Source organism: Harpegnathos saltator, unplaced genomic scaffold (assembly GCF_003227715.2).
Source record: "Harpegnathos saltator strain DR-91 unplaced genomic scaffold, Hsal_v8.6 scaffold215, whole genome shotgun sequence".
NCBI lineage: Eukaryota > Metazoa > Arthropoda > Insecta > Hymenoptera > Formicidae > Harpegnathos > Harpegnathos saltator.
The window spans coordinates 186,371-201,788 of record NW_020230001.1 but is presented as its reverse complement, the minus strand read 5'-3'; the positions used below and the strand labels follow the sequence as shown (position 1 = coordinate 201,788).

At 48.7% G+C, this 15,418-nt stretch overlaps 1 protein-coding gene across 4 annotated transcripts in view; it reads left to right on the top strand.

The window, feature by feature from the left end:
* The window catches only part of LOC105180642 (protein FAM13A), a 58,877-nt gene that overhangs the window by 848 nt on the left and 42,611 nt on the right, over positions 1-15,418 (top strand). For 3 of the 4 annotated variants that reach the window (XM_011136834.3, XM_025298347.1, XM_025298348.1), the window contains exon 2: positions 13,867-14,775. The gene's annotated coding sequence lies outside the window, so the exon portion shown is untranslated. Of the gene's footprint in view, positions 1-7,574; positions 7,685-13,866; positions 14,776-15,418 lie in introns of those variants that run through there. The other variant, XM_011136832.3, reaches the window with a different exon arrangement.

Here is a 15,418-nt window from a genome sequence, read left to right as displayed (position 1 = left end):
CGTGTGCGTTTTACTTCAATACGCCGATATCAATTGCGCTTATTGACGTGTATTAGCTGTTCGCAGCGCGTCAACGTCGCGCGGATCGTGGCGGAGCGTCGCGTGTTAACGTCTCGTCGGCGCGTCGAGTGTGTGAATTTCAGTTGGATCTTCTTCAGCGTACTTCACACCTCGACGGCGTCTCCTTCGTCCTGGCAAACTTTTCCTCCGCCTCAAGAGCGATTCGACAGCTCGCTCGGGCCCACGAGGGTTCAATGTTTCAATGTATTTCCCTGATGCGCAACGACGCATTTTTACAGCATTATAGTTATCTCGTACGATTAATGAGCGGAATTGAAGGAATAAGAAGCTGAGTCGTGTAGGATCGACCGGAGCGAGAAAAACTCAAAGTGTCGAGGTGGACTCTCAACATCACGCGGGTCGCGCGATGGGTTAAGAGTACAATCTGTTGAACATTTTGAAAACCTGCAGGCGTTTTTTCACGTATGAAATTGTTGACGTTATTACGCAGCTAGAGCGCTCAGTTACGCAATAATATCCGACGGAGGTTAGCCTAAAAACACGTTTCGATCGATTTATCTCGTGGAAGGATCGGCGCGAGTCATGAGAGGTGTTTTTGCAAGTGTGAACGTATCAGATAGGATTAATAGAAATTCACGGGGAGAGAATATAGCGGGAAGAATTTGGTAGCGAAAATAGCCGTGGAGAGAGAGAGAGAGAGAGAGAGAGAGAGAGAGGGGGGAGAGAGAGAGGAGAGAGAGAGAGAGAGAGAGAGAGAGAGAGAGAGAGAGAGAGAGAGAGAGAGAGAGAGAGTTTGCATGAGCGACGAGCGCACCGACATCCTGCCTTGATTTATCATCCTTCCGCGCGCTATTTATATTTTACGAACCGAAGCGTATAAATTTATCGTGTTCCTCAGCACGGGAAACTCCGGCTCTGACAGTCTATTCTTGCGTCACTGAAAAACACGACACACTGAAAAGAACTTTAATACTCGCGAAAAAACTATAATACTCTCTCCGTGCAGATACGTTTGATCGACCGGCGATCACCGACTTCTGAAGCCTCTTATCTAAATTTTTTTTTCAAGCCGAATCCTCATTTTTGCAACTACTTCACGAATTACTTCCAAAGAGGATTATCCTCACTATCGTTAGACGTTCTTCGATGCTTCTGCAAGGTGAACGTCCCGGTTAACAGGAGAATTTCACGGGAAACTAGAGATGTGCGAATCAAGAATTTTTATGTCGAATCGAATCGAATCATTAAAAAATTTAACATGACTATTAAACATGCAAATAATGATGGAAGATTTTAATATGAAAGGGAATATTGATATTGTAATATCATCTTAAAGTAAAATACATATTTAAATAATTAAAGTAATTTATAATTAAGTTATTAATTATAAGTTAAGTTAATTACAAGTTAAGGCTTCAAACATACAGCCCCAGATGGCCCGTTTTGTAGCTGATGCGCGCAAACGATAATGTATTTGATTCCTATTCGAATTATTCGGATTCGAATCATAGGGATTCGGATTCGAATCGAATCGAATTACATTAGATTTGATTCGATTTGATTCGAATTCGAATAGTTCGCACATCTCTACTGACGGGAGACTGACGGACTCGTCGCTGCCTAGACGAGAATCTGGCCTAATTCTCCGTTATTCGCAGGATATCTGCGTCCTCGCAGCACGTTCGCTGATTCGGTGGACGCGTCACTTTCGTCGTCGACGGGACACGTCCCAGGCGACGTCGAAGACGACTCGTTACGCTCGTCAGGACGAGAGGAGAGTCGCTGCGCGCGATTTTCGCGCACGCATTTTTCCGGAGTCCCTCGCGCGGAGTCAGTCGCGCGTTTTCACAGATGTGAAATCGATCCAATCCGTAGCTGCATCTTCGACCTGGATGCAGAGTCACGTCGAGCTTCTACACGCCTGTCCCTGGCCATTCCTTTCACTTCGTTGACAAGCGAGAACTCCGCGCTGCGTCGATTGACAATCGTCCGCGACAACGCGCGACATCTTTCTCGCGCGTTTATCGCTCAACCGCGCTCAGCAGAGGCTTTTCCTTCGCCTCCGCCGGTGTGTTCGTCCTCAGGAGCTGCTCGATCGAATTCTATTGTTCGGCTGAATGAAATTCTAACGTCACTGGATCCGCTTTCCACCGAGCTTTCTCGTTCTCCTTCCGCAGTCACGGTGACTTTTTCATGTCGCGCGAAAGAGGACGCTTCTGATAAGCATCTCGGTCATTCCAACAAATATCCACGATATCGAGAGACTTTCGCGAAATAATTTCGACATGGATATTCATGTTTCGAAACTGTAGCCGTCTGTAAAATTTGACGAGCGGCCTCGGCGCGATAAATAGCCCGGGTCATTGGACATAGACATAGATACACGTGTATGTGTGTGTATCTCAACAAAATAGGGACTCCCTAGTGTGCGCGTGCGCGTGCGTGAATATAAAAAAAAAGAAAAAAAAGAAAGAGGAAAAAGAGAAACGAAAGATTTATTGGAGCGCGACTTTTGCGCTCGTTCGCTCCTCCTCCTACGCGAACAATGAATGTTAATTGCGAGGAAAAAAGATACTGTGCGCGGGATTACGCTCGCTCGCTCGCACGCGCGCGCGCGCGCGCGCGGTAAATATTAATGACGAGTTTCCATCAATCCCTCTCCGCGGTCGAGGTACGTTTCTCATTATCGCATCGCGAGAGGCGTCGTGTGCAATCGATATATGCGCACGTATGAAAAGCCCGCTACCCCAAGAGCGACGGCATGTGCATATGCATGGACGCATGTATGCATGCATGCGCCTGCTAGTTACGTGCATATGCGCCACGTTGCATGGGGTCATTGGCCGCACGTGTTCTATTCCCATCACTAATACATTCGCTGACAAGAAGCGGCAAAGCGTGCCGTCACGACGACCGGACTCGGTTTTTCGCGAATTCGTAACACGTAACGCGAATAAGAGCTCGCGGGGAGCGTCACGTGAGATTTTCAACTCTCTCGCTCCCTCCCTCTGCCCCTCGCATGCGCACGTGCGCGTATTTTTATTTATTTATTATTCCCCGTAGCCTCTTTGTCATCCGATCCGTCTCTCGTCGGTCGAAACTGCGACTCGCAACGCGCTTGTTTTGCCCAGTCGCGAGTACGCGAGTGTGAGAGGCCGATTTTATCCCGAAAAAAAATTTCTCCCGCGCCTCTGCTTTCAGGGCACACGGCTGTGACTTGAAAATAGGAGAGACGCGCGATAAATATTAATTATTCCGCATGCGATGGAATATAGGGCGACTTATGAGAGTCGCAGAACTCGGCTCCAGTGTTCAAGTTTCTAGAGGTTGAATTTTAACCGATTTAAATGTCAATGTTTTAACGCAAAACATATATCAGATGCCCTAAAAAAATATCCGATCGTACGAGCCCTCGTATAATTATACAGTGTATTGGATCTAATTATTAAAATGTTCTTCCATACAAGAAAGGACATTTTATATTCCGTCTATTCCGTTTAATTATTAATTCGCCGATTAATCCGAGACGTCGCGGTCTTCATACGCAAAGCGAAAGGACGCTTCCCTGAAATAATCATCGATAATAATTATTTATTAGCCGTTCTCGTTGTTAGTCGCATGAATAGCAAAGACGTGTCAGTTTGACGGACAAAATCGCCGAACAAGGACTCGAGGTCTCGAGGAAACCTGTGCCGATAGCTCGACGGCTTGCAGCCGTGATGAGTCGTCAATTTCGATAAGCTGATTCTCGGAATCCGCGACCGTGCAGCCCCGAATCGGAGGAGTCAAATGGAGAACGATGGGGAAGGCGATAAAACCCGGGGCAATATTACGCAAGGTGAAAACGTAACTGCGTAAAATCCCAGAAGAGTGTGGGCAGGGTGAAGAGTCACTATTCCATTCATGGGATTCGCAGGCTTAATGGGGTCTCGAGGACGACGCGTAGGGAGGGTCGGAATCCCTTCCTACGGCTAAGGATCCGTGAAGTTGAAGGTCACGCATCCCCTCGCGAAAGTACACACCTCGGACCTCGCAATCGATCGGTCGGACCTTACGGATCCCCCCGACGATCACGCCCCGGGATTTATGTCTTAATTTTAAAGCGCCACGTGCTTACATTCGTCGGGTGTGACGAGGCGGAAAGTTCTTTCTATGTACTTCACACTCGACGGGTTTCACCGCGCGACGCTTTAACGCATCCGTGCAGTTTTAAACGCGAGTTGTTGAAAGCGAAGGAGCTGGATTGTATGGGCATTCGCAAAAGAGCCGCGAAAGAAGTTCACTCCAGGTCACCGACGAGTTTACGCACGGAGAGAACAGCTTAGTTTTCTCGGATTTTTTTCGTGGAAATTCTTCTCAACTTTGCGTTTCCCCCCCCCCCCCTCTCTCTCTCTCTCTCTTCATTTCTCCAGAAATACAGGAATAGATCGTCAATGAATGTTACCATGTTGAAAAACAGTGAATCTCTTGATGGCATATTCCAGTTCCTGAGATATAAATGGCGCATGTAAAATATGAGAATGATCAATTGAGACGGAATGTCGATACGTTGCCTGACGTTGCAGAATTCTCTATACAGCAATTTTTATTATAAAATTTTCGCCCCCGGAAAGAAGAATCAGCAGCAAGATCACGAATTTATACACGTTTGTGCAAATTTCATCGGCAAGTTGTGTCGAAACCCGCCAGCTGATTGAACGAGTAATTGTTTTTGCCAATTAATTAGAGCATACGTCTGTCGGATAGAGGATACATGTTCGGGCGGTCAAGATATACGATTCCATTTTCGTTTCATGAAATTCAATTAAACTTCACATATACGGCTCCAATTGCGGAGACATGAAAATATCTGCGAGTGTCAAGAGAATGTCTTCCCTTCGCGCTATTTATGCCAGACAAATATTTTATTTGTACGAAACTTGCTATATGCCACAGGTTCATCAGATACGCAAATCCGATATTTTATTTATCTTTTATTGTTGTTCGAAAGAGGAGATTTCTTCTCTTGCAATATACAAAACCTAATTTTCCGTCGATTTTCCTCGCCTGCAAATGTTTGCCGAAAATCGCCGCGCGCGCGCGAATCACGTACCACGTGTCGTATAAAACCATGCACGGCCCTGCTGAGAAAATACGCTCCCAATAAAAAGAGCAATAAATTCAAGCGACCAATTTAAGCGAAATATTCACGTGACTCGCTGCCGAATACAAAGCGCGCGGGATATCGCGTTTTCAAGTTATAGCATGTAAATGATACATTCACGCGTGCTCCATGTATTATTTCAAGCTGTAATCTTTCGTATGCTAATTACGCGAGCTGAAAATACATCCAGATGCACGAAATCACCCGCGATATGCAAAGTGCACCAGCGCCTCGAGACAGACAGATTTTTAGGCCACCCCGATTATCATCACGTCTAATCGTCCCACAAGATCGTGAACTGTCACGCCTCGTCTCGTTGATCAACGGCGATGATGAACAATTTTAATCATTGCGCCTAATGTAATTGTGTCTTACGCTCGTACGTCAATTATACCAACTCAAGGTAAACGATAAACAAGCCGCGCTCTCGTCCGCTCGTCATTTTCGACGCGCAGAGTGCGTCATCGGTCAAGTCTAACAATGAGACGGGCCGTTTTTCGGCTATCCCCCACGAGATCTCGAGGGTGAGCCCGAGCCCTCCAGCTCTCCGCCCACGTCGCTCGTGTGCCCTCCGTCCTTCCTCGCTCGCATGCGACGCTTACATTATGCATTTCCATCGGGCGGCGAGACCTCGTATCGCTGTTTACTCACATACGTGCGCCCATATAATCGTCAACAAACCCTCGGATAACCCTTCTCGGGCTACCGACGGCCGTCCACCAGCCCTCCCGTCCTTCCCCGCCGTCGTGAGCCGCCTCCTCCTCTCGGCTCCCTTAGACGTTTGAGCCCTCTCTCCTCCTCCTCCTCCTCCTCCTCCTCCTGCTAACCCCTTCGTCTTCCCGCCTCTCCACCTCGCGATTCACGTGACCGGGACGGTCTATTGATTCCTCGAGGGTAGTGCATGCGCCCTCGCGCACGCGATCTCTGCTGCCAAGGGGGTTGTGTGGTTGGAGGGGTCGAGTTCGGAGGAGATCCTCTATGGAGGGGATGCTGCCGGTGGAAGCGGGACGGTCGGGGAACTTATAATACCGGGAAAAGAGGGAGAAGCAGGGGGGAGGGAAGGTAGGGGCAGCGGTGGAAACTGCGCGTCGTCCTTTTCTTCGTCTCTCTCCTCGCTTCCTTCCTCCCTCTGTCTCTCTCTCTCTCTCTCTCTCTCTCTCTCTCTCTCTCTCTCTCTCTCTCTCTCTCTCTCTCGCTCGCGGCGGCTTTTTTCTTTTTGTATATGTTTATAGCGATGTTATATGTTTACGATGGAGGAGCAAGTGGCCGGGACGAGTTTGGACGGAAATCGAGGCGACGGCGAATAGTCGCGTATCCTGCAAACCGCTCGCCAAATATCGAGGCGAGCGAGCGATAGGTTGTTGCCGTCTTCGAGACGCGGATGAATGACGAGGCGGAGCACTTCTTAACAATAGCGATTTAGCGGTTATCCACTGGATCCACTGCGATGCGCCACATCGGCGTCTCCAGTTTTTTCTTTTTTCTTTTTCTTTTTCATGAAACGAAGAAACAAACTCCGAGAGTGTAAAGTCCGAAACTCGGCGCGACTGCGTAACGACGACATATCGGAGCCGGCCGTCGAGGCCTCGCTAGTCGAGAATAATCAGCAGAATTTTTTTGCCAGCCGAAAGTGCAGACTTCGCTGATGGAACGTTTCTCGCCTCGAGTCCGAATCGACCCGGAGATCGCCGCGTCTCCGCGCGGCGGATATTCCGGGAGATCGAACGCATTTTCCGCGTGCGGAGCATCATCGTCGTTATCCGTCTGGGTCTCTCTCTCTCTCTCTCTCTCTCTCTCTCTCTCTCTCTCTCTCTCTCTCTCTCTCTCTCTCTCTTGCCACGTTGCGCGCATTTTCTTTGATTCCCCGATCCCTGGCTAATCTCTTTCGCCCTCTCACCCTCCGTCGTCGCCGCGACAGCTCGTTAACTTTCATCTCACGAAGGTCTCGGCGGCCGCTCGTACCGTCCCCGGCGCCGTGTGGCTCTTTTAACGTCAATTGGAACCCCGCGACCCTCGGCCAATTTTCACGACCGTAAGCTCATTCAGACTCGTCGATTTCGACCCTCGCGAGCCTTGGCCGATTTTACACGTGCCTCCCTCTCCGCTCTCGCTCCTCCTCACGGCTCCTCATCTCGCCGTCTCGAACGCGCCCGTGAACTCCGCGAACGCGGACGAGAAAATCCGGCCGGAAGTATATTTCCAGTATTCCGTCGCGGAATCCGGCGCAGACCGACGCAAATTCGAGTTGCCTCGATTTCCACCGCCGGGGAGCGGGGGCCGAGGCGGTGGCGGCGGCGGCAGCAGAGTAGTGGTGGTGGCGACGGCGTGCTCGGGCGCTAGTGAGGTGGTCGGGGGTTGCGAGAAGGGTGGCGAAGAACGGCGGGCATGGGCAGAGAGAGAGAGAGAGAGAGAGAGAGCCAGTGAGGATCGCAGAAACTCAGTCTCACTTGTGTGTCGTCCGTGTCGCAGTCAGCATCTCCTGCAGGTCGTCATGACCTCCCTCGTCTCGCGCAGCATCAGGTACGGTTCTCGACGGTTACGTTGCTGTCCAAAGTGCTGTCCTCCGTTGCTCCTGCTCCTTTTATCCTGGCGGCGTCGTCGATTGAACGTTCGGTTATCGGGAACGTTATGTTGAAGCGCAGCCTATGTGTGTGTGTGTGTGTATGTATGTGTCGAGAATTAATCGTGCGCCAGAGGGTGCCCCAGGAGGGAAGGTCTATGGGTCGCGCAGCGATAACGTCGGCTGCTCGCTGTGACCAGGCGTATGTTACTTTTTGGACGAGAGAGAGAGAGAGAGAAAGAGAGAGAGAGAGAGAGGGAGAGAGAGAGAGAGAGAGAATTAGCGGAACTATCGGAAATTTGCGAGCTTGTGTTGTATGTACAGAAACGTATTGTGTATGGCAGATAGGGCTCATTTGCGTCTCTCTCTTCCTCCCCTACTCTCTCTCTCTCTCTCTCTCTCTCTCTCTCTGCCTTTGTAATTGTCTCTCTTCATCATCGTCCGCGGTGATCGTGCGTTATCATCGTTTGTTCGCTGCCGAATTGCACGGGAACACTGTCACCCTCTCGAGTATTGACTTGCCCTTCTCGGCCAGGTCGGTGCCGATCATCGCGAGGTGATAGAAACTACGTCGTATCATCGACAACGCGGACAATCTATTGATTTCCGCGTTTTCGTGCAAATCTATCTGCACCGTCGATCTGCATGACTCGTCGGTGAGGAGTCCGGAGGCTTCGTTGTGCGACTTCGTTCTCGAACGTATCTCGGGGCTTGCACGGAGAGAGAAGAGGGTGATATATGTGACTACACAGTGAAATTGTAGTCTCATCTTTGGTCGGGAAAATTATTTCTACGGTGTGTGTGTGAGAGAGAGAGAGAGAGAGAGAGAGAGAGAGAGAGAGAGAGAGAGAGAGAGAGAGAGAGAGAGAGAGAGAGAGAGAGAGAGAGCGATGGTATACGCTGAGATAAAAAGTGAACTGAAAATTACTAAGTATATAGTCGAGGGGTGTGGGTACTAAATAACATATATATTTACATTAATGCGCGTATTTTTTTTTATCGAGGAAATATTTCCTTCACATGAGAAAATATACCTTTTTTTTTATTTTTAATCCGTAGCTTTTCACGAAAGCAATATTGTTCGTTCGGTTTGAGCAAAAGAATTTAAATTCAGGTAAATATTTTATCAGTGCTCACCTCCCCCGAATAAATGTTCTTTCGTTTTCAGGTCTTTCTCGCCGCGCTGTAATAATAACTTTACGCATATTTCCGCTACCATTTTCTCGTTGAAACGAGAGGAAATATGGTTGGCTTTGGAAGTAACTAGTTTAGTAAGATTAATCTCTCTCTCTCTCTCTCTCTCTCTCTCTCTCTCTCTCTCACTCGATGAATTATCTCAACGTCGGTCAATTGTAGTCGCAATTAACGTTACTTCGTTTTCTTCGCTATCGGCACGACCGACCGTCCGCAGCACGCATTTGTGTCGAGCGCAAATTTCGGCGAAAGCTGGCTCTCGTACGCACGGGTGTGACAGGTGCGACGAATGACGGCAACGTGATATCGACAACCACGCGAAATGCCGAAATCTTTCGGTGTTACACGCGCAACGAACTGGAACTATTGCGACACGGATTTTAGAATATTAGATCGGTCGTTATACGATGAAGCAATTATAAACGCTCTTATGTCCTTATCATTTTTCATACTTGTATTTTCATTTCTGTTCTCGTGCTACCTTGATGTTGCGCAACACTGAGGTCTCTCTCGATAAACTCATTTATTTATTTTCCTTTCATTTTGCAATTCTCTGACACAAAAGGTACACGGCGACAAATCGCAGATCAAAGCGGCGCGTGTATCGTCTCGTGAAATTATAACACGACGGCGAAAACGTAACCGTTCAATCTTACTGGAAAGATCCGAAAGTTTTTGCTACAAAAGCCAGTATCCCGTGAAGCTGTGTGTAACCGTGTCTCGTTAGAGCCGAAATCCCCGGTCTCTCCGGACCAACCGATCGAGTTCTCGGCTTCCGATACTTCCCGTATTCACGGCGAACGGAAGCGGAAACGACGCGTTAATCAAGAAGTATCAGCGTGGCTCGAAACAAAGGAACTGTACAAACTTGAGACAATTAGAGATCCCGGTAGCTGACAACTGTCCGATAACGCGGACTCCACGTGACAGGAGCGAACGGTAAACTCGGATATCGATATACCGTCGAGATAGCGAGACAGTTCGGGGCTGGTAGAGGACGGACGGGACACGCTCCTTTGCTTTGTATCGTCGCGCGTAGCAATAATAAAACGGGCTCTCGGGTGAAACGCGAGCGGAAACGACCGCCGCCGTCGCCGTCGGCGGCACGGCGGATCGTTATGCACTTGTCGATCCGTCGAGATTGCGTTTCATCGCGCGAAGAGTTATAGGTGACCCCGATAACGGAACGTCCGTTAACCCCTGGACGAAGGTTGCCGGGCCGACGACGAGCTTAGACGAGGCGGAGACGCGTATCGCGGCGGCTTTTACGTAAGCTTCCCGCTGTTGCTCACGCCTTCGGAAAATGCAAACGCGCGCGGCGACGGAGGGAATTCGATCTCTCTTGCCGGTGGTTACATAAAAACGCGCGGTTGTTGCTAAGTGCAGCGGCAGCGGCGGCGGCGGCGGCAGCGACGGCGACGGCGGCGGCGGCGGCGTGGTGTCGTCGTGGCGCAGGTGCGAGAGGACCGGGGCGCAATGAATTGTAAAAATGGGACGCGCGGAAGGGACAAGGGGGGAGTAAAAAATGCGCGAGAAGAAAAGAGACGGAGAGAGAGAAAGAGAGAGAGAGAGGGGGGGGAGAGAGAGAGGGGGAGAGAGAGAGAGAGAGAGAGAGAGAGAGAGAGAGAGAGAGAGAGAGAGAGAGAGAGAGAGAGAGAGAGAGAGAGAGAGAGAGAGAGAGTTAGTTATATATATGTTGACACTCCAGGATCGAACCCCATAGGGAATACAGTGTTTGATAGAATATTGTGAGTCAACCTTAAAGCAGTGAACTATATAATAATTCAGCAATCCATGGCTACGCAGTTATACAAGTATGGAGCAAAAATTTCAGTGAGCATGGATGATATATCGATTTAGCAGAGCAGCCTGCAAACATGCGAATAGCAAATAGCAACCTAGCGGCTCAGCAGGTTGAAGCCGGTCGAATCCGGTTGAAGAATACGCAGCGAATACAGTAGATTTTCATAAAAATTTTTCACAACATAGCAGAACCATGTTCACATACGAGCAGATAATCGATAATACAAAAGGGTTGAAGAATATGCAACGAATATAGTAGATAGTTGCAAGAAAAAAAAGAAATAAAAAAGTTGAGAGAGAGAGAGAGAGAGAGAGAGAGAGAGAGAGAGAGAAAGAGAGAGAGAGAGAGAGAGAGGGAGAGATCCAGTCAATTGATTTCGCCTGAAATTGCCATCCATCTTCCCCGAAATTTCTTTGCTTCACTCCCCATGCAACCCCTTGCCGATCGACCCAATTCGGCGCGATGAATCGCGAGTCGCGTTGTGATGGCGTTCCGCGACGCACATACCACTTTCCTCGATGGAAGCTCGGCTCGAAAAAGAAAAACACACACTCGTCCATTTCCACCGTAGCGGAGGCTCGTGTATTTCGCCCGACACTCTCCAGCGCGATCCTGTGTCCGGATTGCAAAAACGCGTCTCGCTAACTGCGCAGTCCGCCGTGACGAGCGCAATAATCAACGCCGAGTTCAGCAAAAATCGTGCGTTCGCACGCACTTTCGCGAGTCTCCGGCTCGAACGACTCGGCGGAGCCGGAGTGTCTTTCGGGACTTTCTCAAGTGGCATTTTCCGCCTAATCCGCCTGAAACGCGAAGCAGCCGCGATCTCGCGACGGCGAGAACGACAAAACGGACGAGTCGCAAGCTGCACAAGTTCGTTTTCGCGATCGAGCGTCATTCGACGCCGAATGGAGCGTGCCGCGACATCGTCGGAGCGCGACATGTCTAACGCGATACGTAATTCGCGATGTAATTCGCCAATTATTCGTGAATATTACATACCTTGGCGCGGCGCGCGCGCGGAGCGTCACATTTTGGCGTCGCGAGAAAGCCAAGCGGCTTACGCGAATTTCATCCCCCCGTCTAGTTGAGCCGCGGAAATCCTCCTCCCGGCTCCTCCTCCCCCGCTGAGGATGTTTCGATGTACGACAGCAGGGAGAAAGAAAGTGAAAGACAGCGCGCGATGCGCGAGGCGGAGGTCTTTTGAATGTCTCGACGAGAACGCGTTCTCGGCTGCCTCTGGAAACAAAGCAACAATTTTGAGAATTGCAACAGCCGTGTGATGAGGGGGTCTCCCGTTTGAGCAGAGACGCTCGTTACCGAGCGTGAACTTCGGACGGCCGTTTTGAAGGAGAAAATAAGAGGAGAAGCGTATTTTGGCGCGCTGCTTTTCGTCTCGCGTTTCCACCTCGACGAATGAAAGCGAACGAGGGCGCTCGATCGCAGAGTAATCAGATGATAAAGGATATTTCGAATTCCTCAATGACATGAGAGAGAAAGAGAGGGGGGAGGGAGGGAGAGCATTGTTCGCATCCATTTGCGTTGCGATATTTTCCGATTGTTTGTATTTCGAAGAGAGAGAAAGAGAGAGAGAGAGAGAGAGAGAGAGAGAGAGAGAGAGCTGTGTGGTGTTTTTGAAATTCACCGTCGAGGTAACTTTGTCGTTTTTCGAGATGCCGCAGCAAGAAAATATTCGAGAGAGCATCGTATGTGTATGCGTTCGCGCACGTTGATGTGAAAACGGCGCGCCCTCGAATGATAATAAAAGTAAAGCTGATTCGGGACGCCAGGAATATTTTATTGTAAATTTTTCGCGTATCCACACGTCGTCGCGTATGCGATGTGTTTTAATCTAATCGATTTTATTTTATCGATGTATTTTGAGAATTAACAATCTTTCAGTCGAGATCAACGTTATCTATTCTGAAAGCATATTTTTCCAAGTTTATTTACGCCGGAGGTCTAATAACTCCTTCGTAATTTCCTACAATTTATCCGTTAAAATTTCGTGTAATTATGCCCGGAACGCTCGAGGCTCGCCCGAGATTCTGTGAAACTTGCGGATCAGCATTGTCTTCAACTGCAGAAGCAGTTTGTAGCACTTGTTACCGAGCGTTGCGAACGGACGAACGATGGACATTAATTAACGGGATTAAATTCGAGCACGAACGTTAATTAATTCACAAGCTGCCGCATACACCGCGAAGCCTGATGGTCTCGATGAATTATACACTCTTCTGTTGTAAAATGCATTAACGTCGACTCGTCAGCGTGTAATCGTGTCTCTGCGCGAAATCAAGCCGGCTTGATTCGCGACTTCACCTCGTCGGCAGATCAGTCTCGACTTTGCGGGAGCGGTCAGTCCAGAGATATTTCCAGAGATATAAAACATTTCCTTCGTCACTTGCTCGCCGATGTTGTCTGTCTTTCTCCCTCTTAATGCTTTTCCTCCCGCACATTCAAATTTCGTTCGACGCTCTTCGGCGTTCCTGTGAGACGAATCACGACTCGTCGATTGAGCCGATCATTAGCTCCGCCGAAAGCATCAAGACGACTATAGCGAGAGCGACTTACGAGCCGGAAGAGAACTGCGAGTTTCCATAGTGACGAGGGACAATTCGCCTTTCCGATCGATCGCGATATGCGGCGTATTTTCCAAACGCGGCCTCAGTCAACGGAAACTGCATGCGCTAAACGAATCAGCGAGCGTAATCGAATTGGGCTGTGTTACGCGTCCACTTCAGGATCGCACGCGATCCCCTATGGCTTCCGTGCCGCGCACACGAAGCGTAAAAGTAGCATGATTCTTACTCAATGTCGCGTTTTCATTCGCGGGCGCGATGCCGGTTAATTGTCGCGACACGTTTATCAAAGTGTACATCAGCGGGTGAAAATTTTCCTTCCCTCATTCCTCCGAAATCCTCTCATTAATCTGCCAACCAGCGGTAGAACGGTGCGGTTGCTTTGCAGCTCTTCTCTTACTTTAAAGAATATTTATGCCATAAGCACAAGTGCGTGCCGATTTCGTTAATCTTCCGAGACACACTCCGTCTCTTCTCAGCCGATCCTTTTCTTCAGCGTAGAAAGGCTCGAACACTGAGCGTTCCTTTTACGATCCCGTAATGATCCTTCGTGTTCTGTTTGCAGAGTGCAGCTGGTGCTGCAGTAAGGGCCCGAGGAGGAACGTAGACCATGCCAGGGCCAGGGGCGGAGTGGTGACCTAGACCTCGGCTCCGACCCTCGATGCTTACGCTACGGCTGGTGTCGACTCACTTCCTGAAGCAGCCATAGGCAGTGCCCTTCGCCTGAGAGAAGGGGCTATATGCGATGTGCCGTGATAGGGACATGAACCCAGAACTAGTCGAATCGCACGATCTTCGCTTTACGTTGGCGTCGTCGTCGCCGTCGCCGTAGAACAGAAAAAAAACAGACACGGTCGGCTCGAAATTTTCACGCGCACGCGAAGGACTCTTCTTTTTCGACAGCCCTTCTCTCTCTCTCTCTCTCTCTCTCTCTCTCTCTCTCTCTCTCTCTCTCTCTCTCTCTCTTTTTCTCTGTCTTTCTTTCTCTTTTTTTCTTTCTCTCTCTCTCTCTCTCCCCCTATTTCTCTCTCATATATTCAATCTGAGGCGGGTACTTTTCTCGCCCAGACACATACACACACACACACACGTACATTTACATACATTACACACATACACACATACTCACGCACACGACATATATACGTCCTAGGTACCCCCATGCGTCGTTCCTTACCCTCAAAGCACGGAAAACGACTACTCGCATTTGTGATCCCGACGGAAATCAAAGTGTGCACGCGGGTATCGCGTTGCTCGGTGCTCGGTACTCGATACTCGCCGGTCGCGAACGGGAGCGACGAAGGAGATCACGGATCATAACCCGGAAGAGAAACGGCGCTACCAATACTCGCGACGAGTCCGCACGAAGGGAAGAAGGACGAAGAAGGGAGGGTAGGAGGAGGAGCGGGACGAGACAACTGCCACGCTGAACTCGGTGTATTTCAACCTGTGGAGGGTCGCGAGAGAGTGTATTGTGAGTGTGTCTCTTTAACGATCATCTCCGCGATATATAGCGCAATATATAGGGCTGCCATCCCAGGGGGTGGAGAAAGGACGAGGGGACGCTTGATAAAAATTACTCGAGGACACAATTACGGGAATTGAATTAGCAGTGTCAACAAGAGTCTCTGCACTGATATGCGGTGCAGTGATAAAATTTGTAATCATTGTAAATAAATGTGCGGACAAATGAGAAGCAGTTCTACTGCGAAATAATACTGCGAAATTCGATATTCAAGGGAAAAAATTGCTCTTTGGAGTTTGGAGCTACTGGAATTTGATTCTGCCGACAATAAAATCTGCAACTGACGCACAGTTTATCAACAAAGTTATATCACGTTATATTAGAATTATATATGAAATTTATTTAATTATTTTACTCAATTTATTTAAATAAAATTTAATTTAATTTATTTACTAAATAAAATGTAATTTAATTTCTTCATTAAAATTTATTTTATTTTATTTTATTACATATAAAAGTTACATTAGAAAAATGAAACTGTACGACAAGAAAATGTGTTACATTCGTCCCACAGATTTTTATTGGCTTTCCTTCACGAATATCGAATACACATCGTGCGATCTTCTTGAATTGAGAGAAAATACTTCTGTAA